Consider the following 18,841-nt stretch of genomic DNA (forward strand, 5'->3'; position numbering starts at 1 on the left):
CCTTGGAAAACACCAATGTTCCTAGAGTTGAGTTGGTGTCCAAATTAACTCCTAGTTTCAGATCGATTAGAGTCTAGTTGGAATCCCAACATGTCATATGCAAACATGCTCCACACATTTATCAGGGCCTCCCAAATCCTCAGTAATGATCTTTAGACTCATTCTCAGAACAGACATGTGCTTTTTTCTTACTTATATGTTCCTTCTGTTACATTCTCTTTTTTGCCATTTTATCTCCTTGTTCTGCCGTCCTATAAATTCTGAATATTTTGGTTAATTGTTTTCGTATATTTATATTGTACGTCTATATTTGCCATCTATTTTGTTGCCTACATAAAAATAAATTTTCTTTGTTTTTGCTTCTTCCATCAAAGAAAAGCTAGTTTATTATGAAAAGGTGGACCAAATAGAGATTGTCATTGACCATATATTTTTGAGGGATGATAATAACAAACTACCTCCTGAGAGTAAGAGTCACACTGCATCAACTAAGTTAGCCAAGCATGCGTACAAGATACCTTTTGAGTTGGATATATGCATTTCTCCTATTTCAGTTGAAAAAATCTCTGATTTAGTGACTTTCTTTCTTGTCCTTCTTAATTTACTCATCCTGCTGCCTTCCATCTCATTACCTTCATCTCTTGCATCCTGTAATAATTAATCAACAAAAGGTCCAATTACAGATCATGCACACAAGTAAATTTGGTTGTCAAGAAGGTATGATGATTGGAAGACTAAATTTTAAAATGAGTATAGGAGAGTTTTATAACAAGGTAAATCTTGTCATTTCCACCTCCACTTGAATAATTCAAAATTACAAATTCCAACATTCTGCTGACAGGCTGGATTTTCTATATGGCCTTTTGTACATGGTACAGAAAATTTCATGAAATAAATTAAGATCTTGACCAACTGGTCAAGATTTCTATCCTCATTTTATACTCTGGGTCATTTTATTTTATTTATCCCTAAATAATTTTACCAAATGCATTTCAGCTAAAATGTTTTCTTCTTATGATTTCTTTTTTAGGATCTCTAATGTCTTTGACCAGTGGCATAAGAACCTGAGAATTTGATTTTCTTCTTTTTTCTTACCTCTTCCTTATTGTATCAACATTACTTTAAAAAAGTACTTGATAAAATGCTGTTTTGTGAATGTATTTTACATGTGTAAAATGTGTGTCATACTTAAACTGTTTTATAGCTTAAGATATGTAAATGAAAGAAAAACAATTTTAAACAAAATCACCAAATTTCCTACACTCTAGTTATAATTTTTGACAGGATCCCTTGACAGACCTGTCCAGGGCTCTTTCCAGCAGGAAACTGGGCAGAAAGGCAGAGGCTCGGGTGAGGTGCTCCTGTGTCTCTGCACTAGCAATGGAGAGAATCACTTCTGAGTCCCAGAATACAAAAGCCAACACTAAAAAAAAAAAAAAAATTACAAATTTTTTTAAGCTGACAGTGGTATTTTGAGGGGAATTGAAAGTGGCACAGTCAGAGTCAAAAAACTACACTCTAAAATGTTTTGAGTGTCATCTTTTTGAAGAGCAGATTCTCAGAAGTTCCATATCCGGGGACAAGTTATATAAATACACCACCAGAGTGGTTGCTGGGGCACAGTTGCACCCATTTTTAAATAAAATAAATTTAGCCTCTGAAGGCTGAAAGAGAAAAATTTTTTTCTTTTTTTGTTTATCTGTAATTATGATACATTATTTTTGATTCTATGTTAACAAAGCTATATTTTACAAGGTAAAATTTTTTATTTTAGTTTTACTACTTAGAATATTGTGGTCTCTTTCACTTCAGATAGTATTATACTTGGCCCATATGATACTAATTATGAGATAATTTTTTTCTAGTAGTGTATAATTTTATTTAGATATTTGTGTAAATTTTCCCAATACACTTCTTATAAGATTCTAATAGTAATATGCCAAACCTATTGTGCATATTTACCATTTCTAAAATTGCATTGCCAGAAATACACATTATATAATTGTATTTTTTCTTTTTATATTAAATTTATTGGGGTAACATTGGTTATTAGGATCATGTAGGTGTTGATATATAATTGTATTGTTGGTAATATTTTTATAAGTATATGTCTCTGTTTATTTTTAAGAAGTCTCATTTAGAAAATAAAATATTTGTCCAGGTATATAAATATCTAAGAAAACTGAGCAGACTAATATTTGTACTAGTTTGAACTTTTAGGGGTCCCCTTATATACAGATTGAAGAAATCAAATGAGATAAACTTCAAAATTTTTTCTAGCTTCAAACTCTGGGATACAACTGATATAACAATATGCTAAAATTGAGCACTTTATGAGCAGCATAACCCTCAAAGTACTTGAATCTCCATTTTACAAATGATAAAAATGAAATCTAGAATAACTTGCCAAGGCCACATGAGTGAATGGAAGATGCAGGTTACAAACAGATATTCTGATTTCCAAATGCCATTCTGCTTCTGAAATGCCAGAGACTGAAACCCAGAGAAGGTTCATTTTAGTAATATTCACCTGTGTCCATATATGCACGACCAAAAGGAAAAGTTTCTTAAGAAAACAACAAAGACAATTAACCTAGTCTCTAACCTGAGAATTTCACCAATACAAATCCCAGAACTAAGTTATAGTACGTACCTCTGACTCCATAATAGGTATTCAAGAAAAAAAATATTTTTAGATGAAGAATACATTTAGTTTAGTCCTATGACTTTATCTTGTATACTAAGATGACCAAAGTATAGACATAGCTATAATAGCTGAAACAAATTTAGGAGATTTTTGGTTTTTCCTGCCTCCAGTGGAGTATTTTTATTCACCTTGGTATTTTAATTATATTTAGTTAAGATGTGAATGGTATTTCAGTAAAAAATGTATTAGAAGGTGACGGCATATGTAAACATGGCTCGCCTCCTTGCACAACCACATCAAAATTACAACTAAACTATTAAACAACCATTCACTCAGAACTGTCAGAAACTGAGCTGAATGGAACAACTAAGGAATTAGAGAAAACACATCCATACAATCTGGTAGAAGAAGCAAAGATACGGAATGGACTGGTCCTCAACCACATGTGGTAGATACAAATTCGGGAGGGATATCTCGGGAGTAAGAAGTCCCAGTCACACACCAGGCCACCCAGTATAGGCTTCCAGTGCCAGGAAGATACGTCCCCATAATTTCTGACTGCAAAAAGAAGTGGGGATTGAATCATTAGAAGAAAATGCTGGAGCCCCAAGCAGTTCCACTTAAAGGATCCACAAATGGACTTACTTAGACTTACTCACCTGAGTTCCAGCACTGAGGTAGCAGCTTGAAATGCACCAGTGGCATACAGGGAAAAGTGAAGATCTGGCATCAAGGTGGGAGCTGGGGGACAGCTTTCTCCAAGACAGAAAAGCTGACAGAGGCCATTGTCCCTTTTCTGAGCCCTCCCCTCACAGAGCCACAGAGCTTTCAGAGAGTTGCCATATCTAAGACTCCATCAACATGGCTAACACTGTTTGCCCTGACTTGGAGATCCCCTGAGACTCTATCCCACCCAAGTGATGGGCCCACCCAAGATGTTAACCATGACTTCTCCTTCTGAATGGCAGGTTTTGGCTCATGCTTCACAACTTTCTAAGTCTTATCAAACAAGCAACAGCTGGCCTCACTGAGCCCCCAGGCCCTGTACTTCTAGCTAAGTGGCCCCAGGATGGGTAATAAAAGCAGCCAGGTTCGAGTTCTGTCAGTTCTAGTGCCCATTCACAGCTTGGCTTCACCTGGGAATCTCCAAGCCCAGAACAAGTAGCAGCCATCTCATATTATTTTATAGCTCATGAATGGTTGTCCCAGGAAAAATAAAGGAAGGAGCTGACTTTGGCCTGCACCATGTGGGAAACTCCAGTGCCTGTGCACCCAGTGGACTGCTACATACCGTGTCAGAGCATCACCACCCTGCCCCTGCACAGCTGATCCTCCACGGAGGGTGAAGGTTAGTGTTCTGTGGTCACAGCAAGTCCTTGCAGCTGACTGGCCTGGGTAAATCCTTCCCATTGACCCGCCAACAGCAACTGAGGCTAAACTACAAGAGCAAGGTATACTCAGCCCACATGAAGGGTGTACCTTGAATACCCATCTTGGGTGATGGGGGAGGCTGTGCCACTGGACCCTACAGAACGCCTACTACATTAGGCCATGCTCCCAAGACACAGAGTCAAGCAGCTCTACCTAATACATAGAAACAAGCACATGGAGCATGCCAAAAGGAGCAGACAAGGAAAAATGGCCCCAATTAAAGAACAGATCAAAACTCCAGAAAAAGAACTAAACAAATGAATAAAAGCAATCTATCAGATGCAGAGTTCAAAACACTAGTTATAAGGATATTCAAGGAACTTGGTGAGGATTTCAGCAGCATAAAAAAGATCCAGTCAGAAACAAAGGATACGCTAATTGAAATAATAAACAATTTACAGGGAAACAACTGTAGACTGCTTGAAGCTGAGAATCAATGATTTGGAACATAAGAAAGCAAAAAAAAAAAAAAATCATAACAAGAAGAAAAAAATATCCAAGACAATGAGGATAGTGTAAGAAGCTTCTGGGGCTACTTCAGGTGTTCCAACATTCACATCATAGGGGTACCAGAAAGAGAAGAGAAAGAGCAAGAAATTGGAAATCTGTTTGGAAAAAGAATGGAAGAAAACTTCCTTCATTTGGTGAAGAAAATAGACATGCAAGTCCAGGAAGCACAGAGAGTCCCAAACAAAATGGACACAAAGAGGACCACTCTAAGAGACATCATAATTAAAATGCCAAAGATTAAAGGCAAAGAGAAAATTTTAAATGCAACAGGAGAAAAGAAGTTAGTACCTGCAGGGTAGTTCCTATAAGGCTGTCAGCTGATTTCTCAAAAGAAACTCTGCAGGCCAGAAGAGATTGGCAAGAAATATTCAAAGTCATGAAAAGCAGAAACCTATACCCAAGATTACTCTACCCAAAAAAGATATCATTTAGAATAAAAGAGCAGATAAAGAGCTTCCCAGGTAAGAGAAAACTAAAGGACTTCATCACCAAACTATTATTATATGGGGACTTATTTCCTCATATTAAAAGGGACTTATTTAAGGAAAAGATCAAACTATGATCAATAAAAATGCAAAAAATACATGTCTATCAATAATTGAATCCAAAAAACTAAGCAAATAAGGAGAACAGATACAAAACCACTGATATGGAGAGCATTTTGATGGATGCCAGATGGAAGGGTGGTGTGAGGGGACTGAGGAAGAGGTGAGGGAATTAAGAAATACAAATAGGTAGTTACAGAATAGCCATGGGGATGTAAAGTACACTATAGGAAATGGAGTAAGCAAAGAATTTACACACATGACCCATGGACATGAACAATGGTGGCATTGCATGAGGGAATGGTAGATGCTGCATAGTGAGGGGCAAAGGGAGAAAAATTAAGACAAGTATTAATAGCATAATCAATAAAATATAATTTTAAAATGCAAAAAAATAAAATCATTTTTAAAAATTAAAAAAAAATTTAGCCAGGATTTGTGTGATTAGATTCTAATTCTGATCTTTGCCACTAAGTAGCAAGTTCTCCTGTAACATTTGGTGTTTTCATGTAGAAACACTACAATAAATACAATCATATTCTGCAAGTATATGAACAAGTTATAAGAATTTCATAACCAAACAATATTATGTCTCATTTAATACTTATAAAGCATCCAGTGAACATTTATTATTACCTACATTTTTGCCAAGGCAGAAAAAATACTCGACAGAGGTTAAGTCATTTGTTCAAGTCCGTATGACTGCCAAGGAAGAATGAGAATTATTTAAGGAGCCTCCCACATTACCACAGCCTGACATTTGAACTAGATGGAATTCCAATTCTACTGTTATCTGTGTTATCTGTGTGACTCATAAAGGCTTATTCACTCAACTTCTTCAATATAACCTTTTATGACTATATTTTTCATAACTCTTTCCTTTATAAGCATTAAAACCATCTTAACTCACCATCAGCTTAAACTTCATCAGTCAAACAATGAGGGCTATAGGTAACCTACTATGGATGAGGCAAAGTTAAAGACATAAAAATAAATAGAACATGGTCCTTTTTATAAATAATCTTACAATCAAGAATAGGCAATAGAGTGTTGTTATGGAAGTTAAAGTTTTCCATGTCATAAAGAAAGCGATTCAGGGAGCTCATGGATAGCAAACTCAAATTCCAGGCAGGTAACAACAAGCCCCCGTGGGCTAGATGGTGAACACCAGAGCTGACACCCCTTCCCAGCAAGAAGCCAACATGGGGCTCTAGCCAGCTGTTGCCATGACAAAATGCAGTCCCAGTGATGGCAGTTCTCCAAATCCCCAAGGAATGCCAGATATCTGGATTCTTATGGGAAATTGCATGATTAACGTATAAAGTAGGGAATAAAGAAGAAAAGGAAGTTTCTCAACTCCCATGTAGAAGATCTCAAAGACTGAAATGCTATCAGAACACACAGCAATTCAAGAGGGTTCCCAGGCCCTCTTGTACAGTGATAGCTGTAGTGACCCTGTGTTTTCTCGTATCTAGTGTGGTACTGAGAGTTGATGGTCAAAATATTTAACCATTAGAACAGCTGTTAAAAATAACAAACACTTGCCCTGGCTGATGTGGCTCAGTGGATTGAGCACTGGCCTGTGAACCACAGGGTCACCGGTTTGATTCCTAGTCAGATCACATGCCTGGGTTCCAGGCCATGTCCCCAGTAGGGGGCACATGAGAGGCAGCCACACATTGATGCTTCTCTCTTTCTCCCTTCCTTCCCCTCTCTCTAAAAATAAAAATGAAATCTTTAAAAAAAAGCAAACACTTTTTATTATACCTACTATGTGTCAAGTCTCTTCTAAATGCTCTGTATATATTAATTCATTTCATCTTAAAACAATCCCTTGAGATAGACAGCATTATCACCTCAAGAGATGAGGAAAACTGAGTCAAAGGAAGACGAATTGGTCCCAAATCACACATCTTGTAGGTAGTAGAGATAAGATTTGAATCCCAGAGCACTAGCACTTAACTGCACTCTTAATGAATACTGTCAGTAAGAATACCCCTAGGGTGCTGGGGTGCTGAGGTACTAGGAGTCTAGGACAGAATTCTAGAATACTCCTGCAGGGCCAGGTGTTAACTCTTTAGTTGATGGATTGTGGAGAGGTCCAAGGGCCCTAGGGGAACCATAGACAACTAGAGATGTTTGGGGTGTTGACTCTTCGCAGCAGTTTGCCTACTAGTTTGGAAATGTTATGTAAGCAGTCAGCAATACAGTTGCAGCTGACAAATCATCTGGTTGCAACTTTATGTTGAGCAAGCAGTGCCTGATGCATAGTAAGTACTAAATAGACGTTAGTTGTGGTATTATCCAGGCACCGTGCATTACTGGAGATCTCTGTGGAAAGATACCTCATTTTAGGTTACCTCATGGGCCCCTAATTTATGGGGAAAAGCTTCCATTGAGTCAGGCTCTAATCTCTTATCTAAGCAGCTCTAGATTCTGAACTCAATAAACTAGAGGAATCACTCAGACAGATGACGATATGTTAAGTAGTCTGAGGGCTCTCAGAGGGAGCAGTGTGTACAACATTCTCATGCTTGGACTTTAATGTTGCTATTATTAAACTGGCAGGATATTTTAGAAATAGAGTCTTCAGATAGGCAGGGAAACTAGGCCAAGTTTAAACAAAAAAAAAAAAGAAAAAAAAAAGGAGACACCTGAGCTGAAGATGGAAAGGGATGCAGTAAATGGGGTTAGAGAAACCATGAGTGTAAGCACAGATATGCAGTTTCTGATTGCATAGCGTAAGTATGCAAATCTAATTCATGCTTTATGTAGACAATCTCAAAATTCTACAACAGGTAGATTCTGATTCCCTTTGACATTTCCACCCAAAAACCTATTCCCACTTCAGAAATGTTTTTGCTATTATTCCATCAGCTGGCTCCTCTCTCACACAGGAATGGCTTTACAGAATATTTTCTATTACAAGATATTTTCATAATTTATGTTTTTCTCATCACAGTATTTCTTTTGAAAATTGTTTATGTGGATTAATATAATTTTGTCATTTGTAATTCATCTCAGTGGCTTGATCAAATTAAGAAAAAGAGGTTTAACCTAAAGGGATTCTGCCAAGCATTAAATATAGACCCTAATTTGACCTAATAAGTTTCCTTCCAATAAAGTAACTAGTGTTATTTACATTCTTAATATCAATGATTTTTATTCATTTACTTGTAGTTTTCTCTAACAGTTACCTTTTTAGAGACAATACTTTAAAAACCTTTCTTTTGATCCCTGTATACTATACTGGCTATGGTCTGAGGCCTACTCATCCATACACTCTGATATTGTTAATGATAAAGGTGCACAAAACAGAAAGCAAGCCAAGAAAATCTCACAAGTTTTAACCTCTATTAGAAATAATGGGGGAAAAAAATCAATGGTTATCAAATTTAAAAGAATATGTTAAATTGAAAAGAACATGTCTTCAGTTTTCTTAAAGTATATTCTTCAAAGGAAAAGAGATGAAAATGTATAAAAAATATTTACAGAAGAGATATTTCAAAGATCATATCATACACTTGCATCAACTTATCTAAAAATATCCATACTTATTAACTACTATTTCTATCTCTGGCAACTTGGTCTAAGAAAATAATTTAAAATGTACAAAGTTACATGTATGTCCAGTGGAACTTTTGTTATAATAGTGAAAACTTAAAAGGAGCAAAGAATAAAGTAGGAGGAGTTAAATACATTGTGATAATTCTGTTCACTAACTTCCATTTAGAAATGAGCGCTTCCACTTCCTATCTTGTCACCTGGATTACCACAGCCGTTACCGAACTGTTCTCCCGAAATTCAGTGTTACCATTCTCCTACCTATCCTCCAGGCTAAACCCTTGCTGCTTCTCTAAGTCACAATTTTGGTCTTGTTATTTCTCTGCTTAGGATACTTCCACAACTTCTCATCATCTTCAGGAAAAGTTCAAATCAGTATTCTCTGAGGCACCACCTCACCAATCTCTCCAGGCTTCATAGCTGGTTATTTCCCCCCCAAACCTATCTCTATATTGACGAAACTAGTTGGATCATTTCTGTGGCCAACATTGTTTCCTTCTTGCTTAGGCTATTATTGGTTATCTAGCCTAACCCAGTGAGGTAGTTTTCTATTCTTATGGCCACCACTCAAAATTAACTCACCCCCCTGGATGACTCACTGTAGTCACCTCATTCGAAAATGATTAATTTTCTTAAATCCCTAGTGAAAATAGATCCCTTATTACATTTCATTGACCATTCAAATAAACCATAATTATTATCTTCTTCACCATAATTGGTAAGCTGTTTAATCTCCTCTTAGAAATCTCACTTAATGCTTTGCAAAATAATTCTCAGTATTATTAAAGTAGTCTTTCTTTCTTCTACACATTATTTTTTCTCCAAACCAACAGGCCATGATTAGTTTAGTCCAAGCATTGTGATTCCTTAAATGCCAAGCATATGTTTAGGTGCCTCTTCTAGGGGTAAGAACCACTGCAGCATAAACAAAGGAACTAAGCAGGACCCCCAATATGCACTTAGGCAACCTAGGGTAGCAATTACATTGATCTGAACTAGAATCATGGCTGTGGGAATAAGGGAAAAATGAGGATATTACAGATATATTGTGAGGTAAATTTGGCAGTTTGGTGTTTAACTGGATAGAGAACGTTATTATATCTTCCTCTATAAGAGTAAGAAAAGAAAATAGAATGCTAGGAGAAGGAAGGGGGAAAAGGAAAAATAAGGAGGAAGAGGAAAATTAGAAAAAGAAGAGTAAAAAAGAAATTGTCAGCATTTAATGAGTGCTTTTCAAATGATATAACTGAGCTTCAGGAAGATTAAAGTCACTTAAGTGGCAGAATCTGAACTTAAAACTAATTTTAAGCCTTTGATTTTTCTTATCCATTTTAGAAGAGAAAGGTGATCCACTTCCTTTCCATTCTGGATAAGAGAGGTGGACAGTTCTTGAGCTTCCAATTTTGTCTTTCAGATGGGAAAGGCTCAAACAGTAGGGATATGGAAAATTAAAGTTTTAAGGAGGATATAAATGGTTTGACATAGTCACAGCAGAGAATGAGAAAGAGCCAACTAGAGAAACAAAAATGTTGAGTTTCCCGCAGGAACTGGAGAATTTAAAGCTGTGGTGGCTCCTATCCACAGCGCACAAGGACATAATTTTTCTTTAGCAAAGCTCTGTTAGAAATGTGGACATCACAAGGTTGAGGTCTGTGAGTATGCAAACTCAGGAAGACAGTGACAAAATAAGTTGAGGATACTGGCAAGAGACTAAAATAATAAAATATGAAATCCAAGACAGATAAAATAGAAAGAGAAATCAGGAAAGACTGACAAGGACTGGAGATCCCTAGAAGATGACATTTTAAATGTATCCTTGTGCCTAATCTATTGTCTAGAATAAAATAGAAATTTAATAAATATTTTCTAATGAATGAATGGCAACTATAGCCTATCATGTTGAAATACAAAATCAGAAGGGACATTTGATTCCAATCTCTCCTTCATACATGATTCTAGGTAAGATTTCTTAGGATGTCCAACAGGATCTGGTGGTAACCCAGTAAGCTGATGTAATCAAAAAAGCTTTCCTAGAGAAAATATCACATGGACTCCTTCAAAGTTTTCTCAGGAAGGGCTTAGAAAAAGAAAAGTTTCTGCTGGTGACAAGTTACTTCACGACAGCTTTGTCTCTTTATCCCATTAATTTTATGTTTCCTTTAGGGTTTGTTTTGATTTGGTTTGGTTTTTGGTTTTGGGGGGGTTTTTTAATTTTGTTTTTGTTTTTGTTTTTGTTTTTTTGCTATATTTATCCTCTAAATCTCAAGTTATCACCAGGGATATGATTACTCCCTTTATGACCTGGACAAAGTCTTATTTCCTATACTTTCTCATAGCATAACAAAAACATACCTATTTTCCAAGAGAATTTTCTAAACATTATGGAGCAACATTAAAGAAAATTCAGAGACATTAGAAAGAACCAATTACAAACTATTTACTTAATCCTGGTGGTTAACAATGTTTGTAGACTCTGATCTATTCCATATCTTACTCAAGATCCTACCCAAAATATCATTGTTTTTACATACCTAATTCACCAACCAGATAAATAAACCTCATTTGGAGCTTATGTGAAAACGTAGAACATATTTATGACATAGTAAGTGATTCACTCCTTCAACCAAGCTGTTTCTGCAAAGCCCCTTCGGTCTTATACAAAATTAGGGACTCACTGAGATCATTATGCACAAGGACCCAAAAGACCACCATTTTCCAACTAACAGAAAATAAGATATATTTAGGGACACATTACCCACAGAGCTACTTGTCCTGAAATGTAGAACTTCACTTGTATATTTTTAAAGAATTTTAATCTTTAAACTCTATTGCATTTTTGGAAGTTCCATCTGAATACATGGAATCATTGGAGATTTTTGTTGTTATCTGTTCTTTCTTACAAATGTAATAATCTTCATTGCAAAAATTTAAATGTACAGAAATTTATAAAGAAAAATGGAAAACTAAAAAATATGTAATACAAGTTCTTTGTTTTCCCATAGCCTGTAGATTTTCGACAAGTAAATATTTTCAGAAAGAGTTGACTTTTATTACTACAAATAGTTCTTACAATGGCTCATTTTCTAATATAAATTCTATAATAGTTGTTTCTAGTAAAGATGTAATGTGTCAGTACTGATTGGGACCAGACACATTTTAAAATATACCAAAAATAGAAATTGACAAAAAATATAGTATATTCACACTTGTTGTTGGCAAGTGACTTACTGGAGCTACTTTACTTTGTATAGAATTAATTCATTTATTCAACAAGTACTTAGAATAGAATAGGTCAGTCACAGGTCTAGATACTCTAGAAGAACTAATGATGAATTACTTGTTGTTTCATGGAATGTAATATAATACATGATTAAAAAGGTGTATGAGTATGTGTTATATGAATGAGGAAGGTACTACTAGACCATTTTCTTGATGAGGAGGCTGAATTTCTGAAAGATGCAGTAAAGCACCTAATTTCACAGCTAGAAAGTACAGAATCCAAATGGATGGTTTGAAAGTCTTCTTGCATTTCTTCATGCTACTTACAAATTTTATAGACATAAAACACTAAAAACTAAAGATGTTGCCTTTAATAATACTAACTGCTGAACAATTTTATATAAAAGGCAGTAGGAAATACAAGTCTTTTTCTTAACTTCACATTTCAATTTAGAGGTCAGTAACATCTCTGTCTTTTGAGGTGAAGCCCAGGAGGAAAATACAGATAACTTTCTTGGAAGTTACAGAGAATCAGAATTTTACTTAACATAATGAGCTAAAGATGAGATGGTTTATTTGGAAAAGTGTCATGTTTCTCATTCTCAAGCGTATTTGTGGAGGGGTTAGATAGTCAAATGTCAGGAATCACCAGACAGTTTCTAGTTCTACCACCAGAGATGCTCAACACTTTTACAAGAAAATTACCTAGATCCAAGTGGACAGATTAGGTGGAACCCTATTCCACCTACATATCCATATCCACCCAAGAATTTTTGAGCAACTACCATTATAAAGAGGCTCTGTGTGTGAAAGAAGTGTCACAATGTAAATGTCGTGGCTGCTTCTCCTGTAAAGAGCTCCGGATTCACACCCATCCCAGGGAGACAGCAAAACACACAGTAGCAGCGCCAGGCCCAGAGCAGGTCTCACTCCCTGGGGCGAGGCAATGCAAAATCTGCCACACAACTTTCTCTATGAGAATAGGTGCCTGACCAATAGTTCCGAAGAAGGGAAGAAAATAACCTCCTGAAGGGAGAGTGCCATGTTATTTTCATAAGATGAAGCTAAATGATAAAGGAAGCTAAAATAGTAAAAGAAGCAAAAATAATTGTTCAATTCCCTGAACTCAGTGCTAGTACTGGTCTTATTTAGCCTTTTTATAGATGAACTGAAAAATAAATCTCCATATTTTCCAGAGAATTAAGATTTTTCACCTAAAAATATATTTATCTGTGTAGAGAGGATCAAAGTAATTTTTGAAAGCTTTGTGGGTAGGCAGAAAAGCAACAGATATGCTTAAAAGGTAAGAAAAGACTTGCAGGAAAAAAATTTTCTTTGTATAAATTTTTATTGAATTTAGTGGGGTGACATTGGTTAAGGCATTGCAGAAAATTTTAAATATACATATAGTATGTAATATGTAAAAGTGGGTTCTGATATAGTGTGAAATAGATCCAGCAACAGTATAGAACTGTTGGTGAAGATTATCAACTAATGGGCTGCTGCAGATAAAAGTACTGAGCCTCATCAAACAGAATATTTTAAATATAATAGAAGAAGACACTCTATCTTTTAAAAATATAATATGCCTAGAACTAGAATAATAAATATAGGTCTAGTCACTGTACCTTAGGAAAGCCTTGATGGGCTACAAATGGGCTATAATAAACATATTTATATCTTTATTTATATAAATGTATGCCACATAAAATTGTTATTATTATTATATCAAAAGGCAAATAAAGGTTTACTGTGCCAAGGAAAAAGTGTAAAACTCTTTAAGGCTGTAAAAATGAAACCTTAATGGAGATATTACTGGTCAGCCTACAACATCACACAGTATTCTGGTTTCAGTAAGTGGACTCTTAACCATACATGTGAAACACAAACCTATTTATAACATCAAGAGAGATACTTGAACTAGAAAAAGGTAGATTTGAGGTAAATAAAAAATAATAAAAAATGAACTAAAAACCTTGAAATCTGAAAATAAAATTTTAAATCCTAAGAAAGATAACACATTTAAAATATAAAAATAGAATCAGGAAGTTTGTATAGAGTTGCACAAAACAAAATAGCATAAAGCAGAAAAAGTAGGGTAAGTTGGGGCCAGTAAACCCCTAGCCCTGAGTCCTGCCTGTAAAAGGTGAGCCATAGCCTCCTACAGAGCTGCTGCCTCAGTGCCCTGACACACAGACAGATGCATGCTGCAAAGCAGAATGGACCTCTGGTCTCACCTCAGGTGGCACCCATTCTTCCTGCAGTGTGGAAGCATCAGCTCTCTGTGTCTACCTGTGCAGGTGTTTTGGGGATGAGTCATAAGCATCTACAGGGCAGAGAACAGATCTTACCCAACTTGCTTGGCATATTACCTAGCTCAGTGCCATACACATGGTTTTTGACAAATAGATTTTTAATTATCATGATATGTTGCCATTTCCCTCGATTTTGCAACCTCATCCACCCATAAGATCTACTTTGGGAGTAAGAATATGTTTTTTATCTATTTTCTCTTTACCACTGCTAAGAATTCAGCTGAATGCATGAATTTATAACTTTGCTTTGAATAGGGAGTCTCAGTAAAATATTCTTTAGGGAAATACCAAATTTAAGATTAATAACTGTTCATTTTATGGAAGGTTCTGCTGAAGAATCTGTTTTGCTTAGAAAAGTGATCATCCTAGCAGATTTTCTTCACACACACAATCTGCCCTTCTGAATCATCGAGCCTTTGTTCAGCTGCCGTGTTTTTGTGGTTAACCTCATGCTACAGCTGCTCACGGTGCCAGAGCATCTGGTATGGAACACAATCTTTGTCCTTTTCCAGACATTAGTTAACTGGAAAAGAAATGACACACACTATCTCCCTCTCTCCTCCCAAGTACTTTCTCTTCCTGAGAATATGACCCTACTCAGGAGAGAACAAAGGAGGTTATTCAGTAGAGAGCTGGGTCAAGTGGACGCCAAGGCTCACAGTTATTACATCTATTAAATATAATGTTCCATCCTAGTTATCAAGGAACTTTTTTCCAAAAGAGAGAATATGTCTCTTGCTGTGAAAATCTGGTGCTTTAAAATCATATTGTTGTTTTTTTCTCTTCTCCTAAGAGTAAACAATCAATATTGCTCTAGACTAGACTGGAGACAGTGAGACTCTTAAGATGTTTTCACAAAAACTGGTTCACCTGGAATCCTTGGCTAAAATTGTGAGAGGTCAGGGAGAAAACACAGTTCTACCATAAGCTCAGTAGTAGCAAAACTTATTCCAATTTAGTTAGAAATCAAAATTTCAAAAATCTGATGATGTCAGTACTAATCGCTTTCTTTCTCTAAACCGTCACTAAGGACAAAAGCCCTTTCTCAGGCCCTCTTTGCCAGAGCTCGCTGGACCCCATAAGTGATGACTGACCCTAATTGTCTTATGAGTCTTTATCCTCAGGACTAGAAAATTACTGGAAGCACCCTGAAGGTGCGGATGCTCCTGGAACTTATGAAATAAGACACACCAGACCACAACAGACTGGACCCTGCACCCAAAGATAACATCAAAAGAGACATCCTGCTCTACAACCTCTCCATTACCCAATAAAAGCGCAAAGCCCCCACCTCTCAGGGCTGGTGCACATCTCCACACCTACCCCTTTCCCTCCAGTGGGAAAGTAAAAATAAAACTTTTACTCTCTGTACTTTCTTCTCTTTGTGAGTTCTTTCACAGCCAGCATCACCAACCACCCTAGCAATCACTTGCAGCTACAGATTTACTTTCAGATAAATTGCTTGTCTTATACAAACGTGTCCATCATTTGATGTCTCTGACAATGATAGGTCACTATTTGATAAGCCAAAGCTCCTCTCCAGTGAGTCCCTTCCTCATGCAGTGTTACCCAGTTTCCTCATGGAAAGCATGCTCATTCTTGCCTCCATCCCAAAGCACGCAGCTTATACTCAGTATACATAGCAGGGACTCATTCTTCCTTAGATTTTTACCTGTCTTCTCCACTAGATGAAGAAGGAGTAAGGATCATGTTGATCCTTTATATGACACTATTCCACAGTGAATTGGTCTACCATTGTGCCTTGCACACAATAGATACTCTAACTGCGTTACATTTCCTTAACTTCATCTAAAGAAAACTCACACCCTCCCAGACTTGTCCACAGCCTGCCTTCCAGTATACATTTCAACTTTTCAGAATAATCTGTCCGAAAAACAAGAGTAGAACTTGGGCATGTACCCATTAGGAATAATGAGAAATGCTACATGTTGACAACCGAGTGTTTTAATATATTCTAAAGCAGATGAGAGGCTGTCACCATTTAAAATGCCGAACATTTCAAATATAATGTGAAACTGAGTTCTGAAAGGGACCAAAGTTGTGCCATTCAGAAGCTGCTTTTTGAGATATTGATTTTAAGCTGTTTATTAAGGAAAAAAAGAGACTTAGAGAGAACCTTGACCCTTCCCTTTTTCCGCCCAAGAGATTCCAGGCAGAGAAACCTGCCTCAGGAAGAAAATCTCAGGATATTTGCTTTAGCCTAACTTGAATGAAGTATGGTAAATAGGAGGGCTTCAGGAAGGGGCCTGTCAGCTAGACACCCCTAGTGTTCCATTGTTTCTGAGTTGCCTGTCTTGTGTGTTTCAGCCCATTCTCACTTTTGTAATCTAATATCCCTTTTCCCCATTTTTCTCATTTTTCCAAAATGTCATAAATACCCAATTTGGCATCACTGTTTTTTAGAATTGTCATGTTTAGGTGAATTCCCAATGTGTGTATTAAAATTTCATATACTCCTGTTACTGTGAATTTGTCTGTTAATTTGGTTATTAGACCCACTAGAAGAACTTAGAAGGTGAAGAAAAGGTATTAATAATTATTAGCTCCCAAAGTTCTCAACTTTAATCACTTAACCTCAAGTCATTTTTATTGTTCACATTGTTACAGATACCCCCCATTTGCCCCCCGTTGCCCCTGTCCGCCCAGCCCCTACTCCCTCAGAGCATTTTTATTAGAATGAGACAAACGCTTTAACAAAAATAAAGATTATACTCTCAATAACAATCAAAATAGGCATAAAATTTTTATAGCATCCTTATGCTTCTGAAACTTAGTACCTAATGTTTACATGATTATTAAGACTAAGTGAACTTCCTGATGCAAACTCTCAATTTACTTTTTTATAAACTCAGTGTATAATAGAGAAGAAAGTTTCTTCACAAAATTCTCCAAAGCAGACGTAAAACAAGTTTAATCATGCTGCCCTTATTCATAGTGGCACTCAAATAGTTGACATACAATAGAAAGCTTTGCTGTCAGTATTTTTGTAAATAACATTTTAATTATTAACTTCCTACCTCCTGCAGAAGGTCCCCTTCATTATTCATCTCACACTTTTTTATTTAAGTTGCCCTTGGAAACCAAAATATCCCCAACCAATGCATTCAACATGTTTTTATATGTATACCTGAAACAAACACTGCAGATGATGAATTCCATGGAGGCTCTTTCCAGAGGGGTCTGGCAGGTAATAAAAGATAAACATCAAACTCTGATGTGTCATGCCCAAGGCACAGTATGCTGGAACCGCACTAGAAGAGTAGAATGACAAATGCTCATTTATGCCTGACTTCCTACAAACAAAGGCATACAAAGCTTAAAACTTCCTACAAACAAAGGCATACAAAAGTCAGTTGATTGACTTTTTCTCCAACATACTGAATTTTTGTTATCTAACAATTGTATTCTGGAATGAAATCTATTGTTAGATTCAGATGATGAACACTTATTAGACAATTGTGCTATCAAAGTCCACAGACAAAAACACAAATGGAAAAATACAGCTGTAAGTGACCCAGATTTTTACCAGTGGCAAAAATCTACTCATTTGTAACTCCATTTTTATTTGTCTTTTTTTTTCAGCGTCCCTTCTGGCCTTTAAATTAATTTTAAATCCATTCCTTCATTATGTAACTACAGCCATCTTTCTTTAGCCTTTCCAGTTCTCCAAGTGTCAGTCTCTGACAAAACCCAGCCCTTCCCAGCTGGCCACAGTGAGCATGGAATTATCTACAGGCAGCCCTACATGGTGGCATAAACAATCCTAACTCAGTCAGAGGAAGTAGGGGAAGCTTTATCAAAGTGAGTTTGAAATTATGCTTCAGGTACAGTTGATAGAGGGGAGGTTTGTTTGTTTTTTTCTGAATCAAATCAAGCCCTCTAAGCATTTTCCATGTATGAGTGCATGGGTCTCTGTAGCTGATCACTTCTCTCTGGGACTTTTAGGCCTGCGGAAGCCCAGACCAGCATTCGGGCCAGTACCCAGGTCTTTAAAAAGTTGTCCTTTCAATTGTTGTATTTGCTTTTATTTTTTCCTTCTCTCTTTGATAATGTCATATTTAATTTCTTAATATATAGTCAGTCACTCTATCCTCTGGCTTTCATAAAACTTTACATAATGCTTACCACGTTGTATTGTTGTTGTTTTTTTTCAACTTGTCCTATATCTCCCACCTAAGCTATGAATTCCTGGAGGGTTCGGATTCTGTTTTGTAACTCAAGCACCTGGAACACTGCCTGTTTCATAATAGAAGATCAATATACTTTTGTTGAATGAATGAATGATGTATAAGAAAGATTAAATTTATTATCTGGGAAAAATGTCACACTTCTACTGTAAGAATTAAGTACGTATTGCCAAAGAACATATAGTCTCTTATGCCATTTTAATCAAATTTCTATGATGGCTTAGTTTCAAGTGATATCCTCTATGCTCCTGTCAATCAGTGTTGCCACTTAGGCTCTCATGAGTGCTTTCTTTCTATTAGAAAAAGGACTGAAAATATCTATTGTCAGACATCTTCACCCATAAATAACAGTTTATATTCATGATGAGTTTTTTGTTGTTTTTTTTTTTTTCTTTCCCCAAG

The sequence above is a fragment of the Pteronotus mesoamericanus genome, unplaced genomic scaffold (assembly GCF_021234165.1).
Source record: "Pteronotus mesoamericanus isolate MK-2021 breed Mesoamerican mustached bat unplaced genomic scaffold, CSHL_Meso_final contig_20, whole genome shotgun sequence".
In the NCBI taxonomy this organism is placed as follows: Eukaryota; Metazoa; Chordata; class Mammalia; order Chiroptera; family Mormoopidae; genus Pteronotus; species Pteronotus mesoamericanus.